This window comes from Malurus melanocephalus, unplaced genomic scaffold (genome assembly GCF_030028575.1).
Source record: "Malurus melanocephalus ecotype Western Australia unplaced genomic scaffold, MMel_1.1 scaffold_0, whole genome shotgun sequence".
Lineage (NCBI taxonomy): Eukaryota > Metazoa > Chordata > Aves > Passeriformes > Maluridae > Malurus > Malurus melanocephalus.
In genome coordinates this window covers 2,016,356-2,029,650 of record NW_026623232.1, presented here as the reverse complement: position 1 = coordinate 2,029,650, position 13,295 = coordinate 2,016,356, and positions in this window count along the sequence as shown.

Genomic DNA, 13,295 nt, shown 5'->3' with positions numbered 1-13,295 from the left:
GCTACTTCCTTTGTAGAAATTATTTTTAAATTGTTTTTACTGTACCTTACACAGTCTTAAGGCATCATTTTAATTTCTGCTGTCATTTATGACAAGCACTTAGCTCAGCATCGCTTCTTCTAGGGTAAACAGTGCGAATGGTGTATCCAGAAGGCTTAGGAATAGCACTAAGCTCACATTTCTCAGTGTGTTTGTAGCTCACCTCTGCGCCAGAGTGAGATCAAGCCTGGAATCTCCCCACCCAGCAACTTGTTTTCCATGTAAATGTTTATCAGAAAAGGAGCTGTAACATATCTGAAAATACTCTTGATGAGCACACAGGGTGAATGCCTTCTCTGTTAGACTGACTTTATCCTTGATATTACAGAGACAACTTTATTTTCTTAATTCATTTGTTATCATTACATCACTTGGGTGAAAGCATTTCAAGATGAGCCTTCTCACCTTGACTGAGTTTTAGGTTTGGGTTTTTTTTCCCTGCATGTTCTTTCCATTTTCAATTTCTACAGCAACACGTTGATTCTTGTTAAAGTCTTGTTCTATCTTTCATCATGAATCCAGAAGGCTGCCTTCTGAACCTCATGCTCTGACGTTTTTACCTTCAGTAGCAAGTGAACAAATACATTTTGATAAAAGTGACATTTTGGCGTCATAGACTTCTCCTTGACTTGAGAACTTCAAGTCTTCATTTTAATCTTATTCATTAGATCCTAAAATCATTCCTCAGTGAAAATTTTCATAGGATTCAAAGAGCACTTCTCTGAATTTAGACTGTAGTTTCAGATATCTTTGGTGTCTTTCCCTTGCAAAATTTTACCTGAGTGATGAAGAAAGCAGRACATTTTTCCACCATGTTTGCTTTATATTGAAAAAAAGAGAACAAGCTGCATTCCAGGCTTGTTTCTTTTTTTCCAAGTAAAATGATTTAATCTCTTTTTTYTATACACAGAGCTCCTACTAATATTATTAGGAAACACACATACATTTAAGAGTAGTAAATTAATTTTTGTTGTAAAAACATAAGGAAATGAGACACCTGGTATATTAGCTGAAGTAATAACTGAAATAAACTCAAGAAACCTTGGTGAATAACTTTCATTCAAAAAACTCCAAAGTGGCACAAATGATTGTGGATCTTCAAAACAAACAAAACAAAACAAAACAAAAACAAAAGGCAAAACTACAGATGATTGAAAGCAGTCTGTTTCTAATAGAATTTTTAAGCATTAAAACTCTCTTGAAAAATCAGTCACAACTGCATGGGCAGCCTCAGGAGTGACTGAACTTGAGTTCTGGAATCACAGAGCAAAAACCAGCGTTTAAACTTAACCATACTTGGAGGGGATCTTGCACCTTCTTTGAAATGGTAGACTAGTCCTCCTAGGGTGGTTCATTTCTTTCATTCTTTGAAGGTAGAAAATATAAAAAGTATATAGGGTGTATTAAAACAACAAGCCTTTTAGGAAGCAACACTAGTCAACAAATTATTGCAGAACATGATTCCTCTAGGTGTGAGTAGAGTGCTCTTTACAAGTAATTTGACTATCAGACTGTGAGAAAAAATCAGTGATTTTGTGACAGTCAGTTTGGCTTACTCCCCCACCATCACCAGATGCTCTTGCTCAGGACACAAGTCCCAGCCTCTTMTTTTTTCATGTTCACATGGTGTGGAATAGCAGGACTCTGATCTTGAGTTCTCATCCCTCTGGGCAGAGCTCCAACTCTAAGCTCACCTCATGAGTCTTCTGTCTGGCTGCCAGGCAGGTAAAGACAACTGTCCTTTTAAATTACAAAGCAGATTTAGCAGCCTGTGAATACCTTGTTACTGAGACTGATACAGCCTCCTAATTTTTGTCACTGCTCCTTGGAGGAAAAAAATAATCATGAAATACAGTAGGGATAATTACCAAATTGAGAAGAGAAAGCTTTCAGATGAGTAACAGGCATATTTTGGGGGAGGGAGAGGAGAGTGTTTGCTATTTTTAATTACAGCTCATTAGACACAGAATCATTTTTCAAATCAGTGGGGAGACTGGCATTTTTTCAGTAAAAGTCAAATCAACCACAAAATACCATACRAATAGGAAGTTCCTTTGCTCTGTTTTGAATTGTTTTCCTTTACAAATCTGCTTCTCTTGGCTGCACCACTCCATCACATAAACACAGCCTAAGTCACATCTCTAGAGGAGAACATCTGATGCTGAACATTCAGCACCGATACCACCCGTTTTCTGGTGCACAGCCATCTAAAGGATCAGAAAAGAATTCTTTCAAACGTGCTTCAGTCTGTGCAGTAGAGCTCCTGTACACCAGAGCTTTGGGGCACGCATTTAAAAATATTTTATCTGAGAGCAGTGCAGGTTGAATACTTCACATSACCTGCAATGTGAAGCAAAGTCTGGAAAGTGGATATCATTGTGATCTACTGCTCAAAAACATGCTTTGAATCCAAATGAAAATGGTACTATAGGCATAAATCATCTTAAATATGAATGGTCTGCAGCAAATTGAAGCTATAAAAATTGTAGGTGAATTTCTGCAAGAATATGATTAGCAACTGGGAGAGATGTGGCAGCTAATTTTTGACCAGGAAGTGGGTAAGTGCGAGCATAGAAATCTTTGGTACAAATCCCATGTTCATGTCCATAAAGATAAACAACTCCTCTAGTGATGCAATCATGAAACCACATCTCTGAAGCATTTCTCATTTAATATAAGCACTACTAACTGCAGATTTCATGTCTTTTGATGTCAATAAGAGTCTGTTACAGGGCAGTGATAATAGAACATTATTTATGCTATTGCAACCTCACATTTTACGTTCCGTATGTTAGCATTCTTTTGAGTCCCATCTTTTTTTCTTTGTCATATATTTTTCCTTTTATTTGAAATGTAGAAGTTGATTCATTTGGTGTGAAACTGGTTGAATTGAGRTTTCATTTGTATTCTACTCCATAATACGATGAAATTCCAACTAGTCTAGCCCTGTAATTAATTAGAAACCTGTTTTAGACATGGAATGGTATKTCCCAATTTCTAAATTGCCTATCACAACTACTGTATGAAATTTTGATGTTTTCATGAGSAAGTAGTGCTGATGACTGTAATAAAATGCCTTTGTATTTGAGTTCAGAGAGTAATTCTGAAACTGAAAGGAAATTAGTCCAAGGGATGTATAAAAAGTAAAGCCTAACATGTACATTAATTCAGACCAGTTGTAACCTTTGTRTGTCTCCTTCACACTTTTTACTCATCTCTTTCTTTCGTGACTTTCTCATTTATGTGAAAGACTCTGCTACAYGCAGGCGACACAAGATTTTTCTCTGTGATATGAGAGAAACAGGTAAAGAAAGAAATTCATTTACATGATTTTTTCAGAATTKTTCTGCAGCCCTGTGCAGACAAGATTCCTCATAATATGTTGGCTCAGATTTCAGAAAGAAAGGCTGACATAAAGCTCTATGTCTACACCAAGCACTGGTCCAGTAATTTTTGGGAACCTAATAGCCATAATACCCATCTATAAGAATATATTGTGGGAAAGAATATGCTGTGCAGATGTTATTAACCCATTGCCCTCAAGAGTGCAATATTCTTGCCACAACAAAAAGGGGATCAATAAACATATTTTAAAGCAGACTCAATGCTATCTYTTTTAGCTACAGTTTGCTTTCCTCACAAAGTTCCTGAGAAAATAGCATTTGCTAGGCTATGCAGCAACAGGCATCAACTAGGAGTTAGTCTGACTTCTTGTTTGAAGCATTTGAAACACACTGATATAAGTAATTTTCAATATTGCTCCAGTTTACACTCCTTCTCTCGAAATTCCAACAGAAATATAAAGTCCCTAGCACCAGAAGAACAATATTTGCATGATAGAATTATTTTTCCACAGGAAAGAAAAAAATGTGCCATATAATTAATGGTATTACAGAAAGAGCAGACAACATGTAACTGGGTAAAGCTTATGGGGCAATGATGGGTACTTATTGCATGTGTTGCTGCAAAATTATGCAAAGTATTTTTTGGGGGGCTTGSCCTCAGAGAACAAAGTAATAATTTTACTACTTTGAAACCAGAGGGCCTCCAACTAGGATTTTCAGGAAGCTTTGAAAGGAAGCAGAGATTTCTTGTAGGCACTTTTGGCAGAGGTAAAATACCTCTGAATGAAGGAGGGAATTACAGGGGAGTTTTTCTTCATCCTGCACACATGAAGCAGTATTTTAAATTATTTTCATTTAATTATTCTCTAGGAATTATCTTTGATATAGTAGGATAAGCATTGGTGTTTGCTAATTTAAGTTTTCTGTTWGTTTTTCATTTGATAGTCATGTTTTGAGTATGTCTGTAGACATATTCCATGGTKTAAGGGAGCCAGTGCACACTTAAAACATTGAAAACCCTTTACTGACTTCCACAGCTTTCCCAYTACCTACTCTCCTCAAAGCATGCTATGAATCAAATCCTCTGTTYTCATGCTAAAGTAGTACTTTTGAAAGGTAATTTAGAGGCTGAACTCCTCTATTGWTCTACATAGCAGAATTAGTAATAATTGTCCAATTTCGCCCATTATCACTTGTCCAATTCACTGACTGGATTGACTGTTTTCAGAGCAAAACTGTCATTCAGATTGAAGACCTCTGCAATGGTTACTCTGTCCTTCCTACACTTGAATAAAATACATGATATTAATTCTAAATTCCTTATGTATTTATGAAATAAAGATTATTGCTGGAGTTTGAAACTCTTCTTTCCTAAGGTATTAGTTCAGTTAGCTAAGTCTCTACCTACCTGAGTCTCTCAAATATTGTGGCTGTTAACTTGCATTATCAGGTATTTTTTATCATAGCTTTAATTTTCTCAGTCTAGAAAAGGGCTTTGTTGATTGAAACTGAAAGGAAGAAACCAGTTCTTTTCATTTGCCTCACTGACTTTTGTAAGACATCAGGCAGGGAGTGGAGCTTTGCCTGTCATTTATAAATTCACTAGATCTACAGAATCTGTGTAGGTTCCCACCAAGCGAATTTAAGATGTTGTCAGCCTGCAGTTCTAAGAAGTAGCTGTGTCASAGCTGTTCTGTTTGTGGGTTATTCTCATTAATGATAAATTAATAGCATGATAAAAATATCTGGGAAATAATATTGAGAGAGATCAGAAGCCATTTCTGTGCTCTACGACATAGATTTAAAGTCAGTAGACTTCAGATGGATATAATAATACAAAGACTTTATATGCATGTGGAAATGCCAAAAAGAGAAAACTATTTTGAGCAAATAATGTTAAAACCAGAAGAAATGCATCATGTATCATTCCACCAATATTTTCTCTGAGGAAATAACTATGTGAGGGGCTAATCCTGTTCTTTGCATAGAAAAAACTCCCTTCAAGTCAGTGAGAGTTTTGCTGGTGTTAGAACTGCCTGATTGGTATCCAAATTTATTCAGATTTACAGTCTGAAGTGACTCCTAATCTTTCCAGCAAAAAAACATCACTTAGTGGTCCCAAATTCAGTGAAGACATCCACATAGACAGATTCTTATTTACAGCCAAAGTGATTTACAGGGGCAGAGACTAAATCTGCCATTAAGATTGTTGACATAGCCTTCCTCAAAAGCAGGCCAAGAAACATTAACGTAAAACTCTCTTCTTATTACTGAGTGTTGTTTATAGCTGTTCTGTCGGTTGCTCACCTCATATAGATTCAGTACAACTGCTCATGAATTCATTCCCCAATGCCAATTTTTGTGCTTTATTTCCCTTTCTGCTAAAGAGGCCTAACTGCAGCAAAGTAAATATTCTTCTGGTACTGGGAATATGGAATTTATATACAAATTCCATGAGAAGCATTTATATAGAGGCAGGCCATCAGCTTAATAAGATTATAAACTCTGCTTGTTTCATTAAGCTGCAAGAGCTTTCATTTGGAGTTGTTCTTTTGGACACTGTGACAGTGTACCATTGCASATGAACTTGTGCTCTGAATAGGAACTTCAAAGCAATTTAAAATTCTTTTACRAAATCTTCTTGAGTATTCCAGATAGATAGATTCTATTCTCTTGCCATTTTCAGAACAAGCGATCAGTTAAAATAAAAAAGCAATACACCAAAACAGATAAACCAAAATGAAACTCCCTACCACATCACCAGTAAAGGAAACTGCAGCTTGTTTCATCTGTCCATCAAAAATAGTCTATCACATCTGGATAAAATATGCAAGTATCAACTCTGGTAAAGAAACAGAAAGAATAACCACGACACCTCTTGCATTTGTAATTTTGAAGAAAATTTGGCAACATTTTCACCTAACAGCCTGGCTATATAACTGAACAAATACCTTTCAAATAAAGTCTTTCCAAAACAAGGGAGAGTTTCATATACTATCYTTTTTTTTAACTGAAGGAGCTTTATGATATGTTAGAAACAATTTTTTCCCCTAAAATCTCAACAACTATTGAGATGACAGGTCTTGTTTCAAAAAAATATACTGTCCGATCTACAATATCTTTGTGATAAGAGCACTCCTCAAATATGTGAGACAGTTTAAATTACTCCACCTCTGGAGACTTCAATCTTCGTTTTCARCTCTTTGGCTAGTGCTGCAACCACAAGGCTGCAAGGATTTTGGAAAGGAAATCCTTGTTAGTCCTGCCTGTTGAATTATTAAATATTCACAAGGACAAAAATTGTGAACGTAGCTCTGCACCAGTTAAGTGGACTGTATAGGGATGTAGTACAAAAGACCTGAGTTTAAATCCTCAGTCTTTTGCATTAAGAGCTCAATAAAAGCAGACATTTTCCCCTGGATTTTAAAGCTGAACTTTCATCCCCTAGTGAGTTTGAAACAAAAACACCCTGAACATTCAAGTTAACTCCAAGCAAATTTGAACCATAGCATCAGCATCACCCAGTGTCAAGTGATGACTTAGAAATTTGCATGGCACCTGTCCCTATGAGGACAATGCACATTCTTTCTGTTTTCTTTGTCCTTCCTGTAAATACAGACCATATGTAAATGGTTGCTATCAACGAGGTTGTTCATATGCAGTCAGGATATTATCTGCAGTACAGTATACCATTATTACATCTCAAAAAAAGTCTGGCCCTCATAATTGCACTCCTGGTATCCTACTATGCTTGTTTGTTGTTTTTTTGGGGTTTTTTTTGGGTTTTTTTTTGGAGTATGCTATAATAAATACTAACTAGATCATTGATTCTTTTCATGAAGTCTGTATTACTTGGGCAACATATTCTTGGGCAACATATTCACTTACTTGGGCAACATATTCACTTTCATCTCACTACAGGACATTCATTCCAAAAGTAACCCTTCTGGTTCAGAGTAACCAATTATACTGAATTTTGTGAAATGAATTACTTTCTAGAGAGTAATGTATAATTAGAAGATAGTGCAAGGTGTAACCTCTGTGTTTAAAAAAACTACTGTTGCACTTAAAAACCCAAACCAACTTGAGTACTTCCTTTCTCCAAAGAAAATAATTAAAAGTTAAATCAGAGAAGCATGGTAAGTTATGCAATTAATTATTGGAAGAGCATCTGGATCCTGAAAGATTTAGCAAGCACAAGGAAATAATTGCAGTAGGATCTTCATTAGGTTTGATACATTTTGCATAACTTTTTTGCTATTAAATTAATCATTGCTATTTGTCAMTCATATATTTCTGAAGTAATTAAACTATCACATATCCTGGCTCTGGTCCATGATATACATCCGTAATACTCAGGTCAAACTCTGTGGTATTTTTGTTTATTTCTGATTTATGTCAAGGCAGAAGCACGTTTTTTTGAATGCCTTCTCCACAGCTCTGCTGAGTTTGTAAAACATGCCAAGCACAATGAGCTAGGTCATGCCTGTTCTTTAAAATGTGCTTTGCAGATTTAAGAAAAGAAAAAAGAATGGACTAAGAAGTACAGTCCGTATCACAACAGTCAGTTTGTATTACAGCAGTGTTGAGCTAGATGTTGAATTTTGCTTAACACTCCATTGCTATAATGAAGAATGATCTTAAATTTCAAAACCACAGAAAGAGAGAAGGAAAGAGAACAGGAGAGGCAGAGCCACGAGCCATATTATCTGTGAAAGCTATATTTAATATTGGCCTTGATAATTAAAAGTTTTCTGACAGCTCTGCAAAGCATTCAGATCATCAGATTTAATGACTTTGGGCACCTAAATTAGGTGTTTCAAGTTTGGGAGCCTAAATTCAATCTACATGACCTAATTTGAAATCTGTCATTTAAATAGAGGTGATCAGAATTTCTGAGAAACAACTCTCTTGTTTCAAGGCTCCTATATGGATTGAGATCYATAGATTGAGACCTTCATTCCATTATTTTGCACTTTTAGGGTTGCAGAGAATGTGGAGGGAACCAACAGTGTCTACAGCAGCACTGCAGGGGCATTTCTTTGTTCAGATATTGTTTTTGTAAGAATGGATGAGTTTCTGGGGTTTTTCCCCCTGCTTCCTTGAAGTGAAACAAGAAGATATTTTTAAAGGTGTTTTACARCATTGGAGGTGTACTGTGAAATTCTAAAACTTCTTGGAAGATATCTGTCTAAGAAAAGGGGGAAAAATACACTTTTGTCAGCCTTGATAACAAATCTTATAACTTCAGAGCTTTTAGCAGGAATTGTAAACAATGAGACAAATAGTTGCTGTAGACAGGAAGTAGGGCACAATTTGTAGAGAGGGCAAGGATTAATAGAATCAAGAAAATGTGGCAATTATAAGACTGAGGACATTTAACACCCAATTAGTATCTTTTATTAAATAGGACAGAGAGATGTTGTGTCTTAGCTATAAAGAATTTTATACATCATAACTGTCACAGGTATCTTGTTGACAGAGATTCTTGTTCATAGAAAATAAATCAGAGGAAAGTTTCTAACTATCAGGGAAACAATGTTTTGAATCAGCCCAGAAATTGGAATAGTGACAGTTTTGTCCCATTAAAGATGATGTTTCAGTCTCTTCAGAAGAACAYAATCTGATGTGAAGATGTTCAAGAAGATGGAATACATGTAAAGATCCTCTCAATTCATAGATTATCCTTGTATGAGGTAGTTACTTGCTTGAGTTTAGTTATGAAAAGCACCTTTGAAAAGCTGCTCAGTGGACTCACAGGGACAACCAGCCTATCCTTTCTACATTCAGGAATTCTTAAGGGCTCCTCCCAAACYTGAGAGGCAACTTGAACCTGTTTACTTTATAAGGCAGGCAAAGTTTTCCATTGAATAAAATTTTGGCTTAAYGCTAATTCTAGCTGCAAAATTCTGTGTTAGCCATGGGAATAAGCACAAAGTAGTAGTCTGCTTAGATTTTAATAATTTATCCTCTGAGGCACCCAATGGATAGCAAGTTTAGCCAAGTAGTTTGAGGGAATGTTTAAACAGAACTTTTCCGCGTGTTAAACAAACATTGATGACTGACAGTAAAACATAAGTTAAAGTCATAAGAAAAATAATCACAGAACCCTTTCCTATGATAGAGAGCCTTGCAGAGGTACATGAAATCCCATTTGAAGCTAAATAATGTAGCACATTACTGTCAGAATTTCTTCTCTTTTCTTAGCCTTAGAACCTGTTTGACTTGCTGCATTTAAAAAAATATTTTTGCATAGTTTTGAAGTGTTTGGCCATCATGTGAGCTTCCCATTATGAGGAAATCTATCAAGTGACATCTCGATTTTTAACTACTCTGTCAAGATGGGAATATTCAAAAACATAAGCAATCGCTATTTTTGGTGGTAACTTAGGGAGTTTTATCCTGTATTTCCAGTCAATTGCTTTGAAACAYATTTCTTAACCACCTCTGCTTAGAACTTCACTTTCCCCTCTCCTTGATCTTTAAAAATGAGGTCAGACTTGAATTTTAGATCACTGTGAAGAAGTACAAAAATCAGTGACTACTTCACACTGTGCCTTATAATAACTGTTTCATTTATCCATCTTGATGTTTTATCAAAGAGCTGAGAAGCATCAAGTTTCATACTCACTAATTATTGAAAAAAGGCAAATATTATTTAGAATGAAAACTAATTACTCTTATCGATATGTGATAACCAGAAGACTTCAGTGTTAGGCAAAACTTTATTATTTCACGTTCAAGACCTTAACATTCTAGAACTAGAACAGCTTTTGGGTATGTTTTGACTGCTTCTAAGAGGAATCAAAGTAGTTTAAACTGCACTAAGGTACTTCTACAAATTGCTCTAGTATCATAGCAGTGTCTTCAGAACTCTGAGTACCTATCAAGAGTTTCTCTTCATGCAACATTTAGTATTTGCACCCTGGTGGAGTGGGGCCTGCCAACCAAGGCACGAATCCGCATGGCTTTGCAACCCCCCTGATCTCTGAAATGTTCCATCACCCAGAATGGGTCTGTTTATGGGAACCTGAAATTATATCAGGTAAGTTCATTTCAAGCAATAATCAATAAAAAACAGAGGGCAGCTCAAAATGAAAAATAGAAACAGCTTGTTCTTTTCCAGAATGTCACAGACCCATGGCTAAGGCTCCTAAGTGCAGCTACCATAACAGTACTAACTGGCAAGGTAGTAAAAACTGGTAAGGTAGTAAAGGAAGCAAAGAACTCAAAACCCTACCCCAAATTCAGTTCCAGGCTCTAAGAAGGGCTTCAAAAATGTGAAATTATAGGCCCTTGAAATTGTCCTTTTAATTCTCTATTCAATGATTATGCTTTCACTGGCTCTTATGAAAGAAAGAAAGAAAGGCACAGCTGAGCCTGAGCTGTGACTGGAAGACTAGCAGAGAAGGGATGAGGAAAGCACAGTCCCGTTCTCTTTGTTGCACCTCCTTGCTATAGAAAACTCTCACTGCTTCTTTTGCAAACTTGAGAGAGGTCAGAAAAGAAGAACAAATGTGACCCCTAGAAAATAATCTCTTTCATCCCCCTTGCTCTGCTAAGGGTACACTTCTTGTCTTGCAAATGGAGCCGTTTGACAATCATTGCTCTCAGTGTCTGGTTAAGCTTCATCTTTGGTGCTAACAACTAGTGCACTTTTGACCTCCCTCTGCTGTCGTAGACATACAGTGGCAAAAAAGGTCAAGGAAGAACTTTTCCACAAAGATTATAGTCTGGCAAACCTTTTCCTCTGGGCAGCCTCAGAACTTGGATATTGGCCTTATTGGACTGATTTTAAGAAAATTCAAGGTTGCTCCAGTGTAAGCAAAGACTGTCTCTTCTGCTATTGCTGTGGAGCCCCCATACTAGTCCCCTTTCTGAGACACATTTTCTTCCGTATATTTATGGTCAGCTTTCTGTGCCTTTGAAAAGGGAGGGGAATAAGAGTTTTTTGTTCTCTGCAAAAATATGGGCTTGTCTAGCCGTGGTGAGAGCAAAGAGGCCAGTAATGGTTGGGACAGGAAAGTAAGTGCACTTTTTGGAATTACTAAGCTATTCAGCTGCCCAGAGTTCATATACAAGCATTAGAAATACAGAGTATTAAATATATGAAAACATTAATGCTTCTGTTTTTACACTAATAAAAACTAAGCCTTTCAGAAAAGACTTATATAAATACCCTTAACTCTTAGATTGTAAAACAAGTTAATAGTGSAGTAACTATTCCATTTTCATCTTAAAAAATATTAAAAGCTTAGTCTTGCACAAGTGGTCAGGAACTGAAATCCAGGCACTAGTCTATCATCTAATCTTGGAGAATTATCTGAATGATCCATTTAAAACCTTTTCCTGTAATTTTGTTTCTTTCATGTTTATATTCTAATATACATGGTATGCTACAAATAAACTTGGTCTCTGTCATTATCTAGTACTCAAGGGCAATTTGTCATGTGTTATTGCACTGTGCATTTAACAACTTGAATTGTGAAAAGGATCTAAGTTTTGCAAAATCAAGYGTTGGCAGCAAAGATCACAAATTGCAATATGAATTAAAATATTCAGCTAGTTAATGTATKATTTAGTTGATAGAATTTCTTTAGAACACAGGCATTTATATTTTCTTTTTCCAAAATACTTACAACAGTAGAAAGTAAAGATTCAATTATTAAATAAATTAAGTTTTAAACCTTCTATTTCTAACTGGACCTTGAAACAGATTTGTATATCCAGAATGAGATAATGAAAAGCAGTATGTAATATGCAACAACATAGCAAGCGTACCATATTTAACAGCTAGAATGCTACTTAGCCAAAAGTATTGACATATAATGAAGAATAGTCTGAATGAAACTGCTATAGCACAAGGAAATCACTATGCCTCTTTTAAGCAGACACAATGCAAAGGTGTTCAAAGATTTGTACTAAGCAAAGGCACTGCAGTACTTCTTTCAGACATTTGCCACACTTCAGACATACGCTAGCCATCTGATTCTTTAGGCAAATTCATCCCACTTCATTAGCAATTTTATGAGGTCAAATTAGTGCTTCTGGTTTCCACCTATGGAATGGAAAATTATCTTGCATAAAGACTGGCTATTTATGGGGCCACTGTGGCGTTGTTTTGCATCATAACAATACTGCCTTTTAAAGCAACTGTATGTTAGTCTCTTGCAGTTTCCTRTATTGTACCACCACTTATTTGTTGATTTATACACTGCTTTGCCCTAGTGAACACAAGAGCTCAMTATCCAACTTCCACTTCACAACACTGCAGAGAAAGAAATACTCAATGATCTTTTCCCCTTTCATTCTAACCATGTTCTCTGTGTTGAGAACAGAATTTTCTGATATGCAAAACAAGCCAAGAGAGTCTGTAGCCTGTTTTATGGTGCAGGCATTACTAGTAGCTGAAACAGTAAGAGTTCCCTTTTCAGAACCACTATTTATGGATCCTTGCATCAGAGCAGCTTGGCTTCTGTTCACTGAGATTGTCACAATGAAGTAACACTTAAGAACTCCAGACCTATTTTTAAAAGKGGGTGGGCATAAATGAAAGAACTTTATTCTATGTAGTTTTGCCTCTTTTTCAAATTTGGCTGATGAGAAACATATAATGTGGTTTTTTTTTTTTGAGAGTAGGTGTACAGAGGAAGTGTTGTGCTGTTGTTTGTTTTCACCTTTTCAAACAAACCAATATTCTTCCAAAAACTACTGTATTGTAACCTTTAGTGCAAGGCAACAATAACAATATAGTAACAACGGAAGGAGTGGTGGAAATTACTTAAATGAGATGTTCATCTGAACACATTGGTGTGTTGTCTTATTGGTAATGAAACATAAGATAAGGATATTTTTATTCAAGCTGATGTTTCAGCAAATACAACTATAAAGATTATATATTTACTGGGTAGT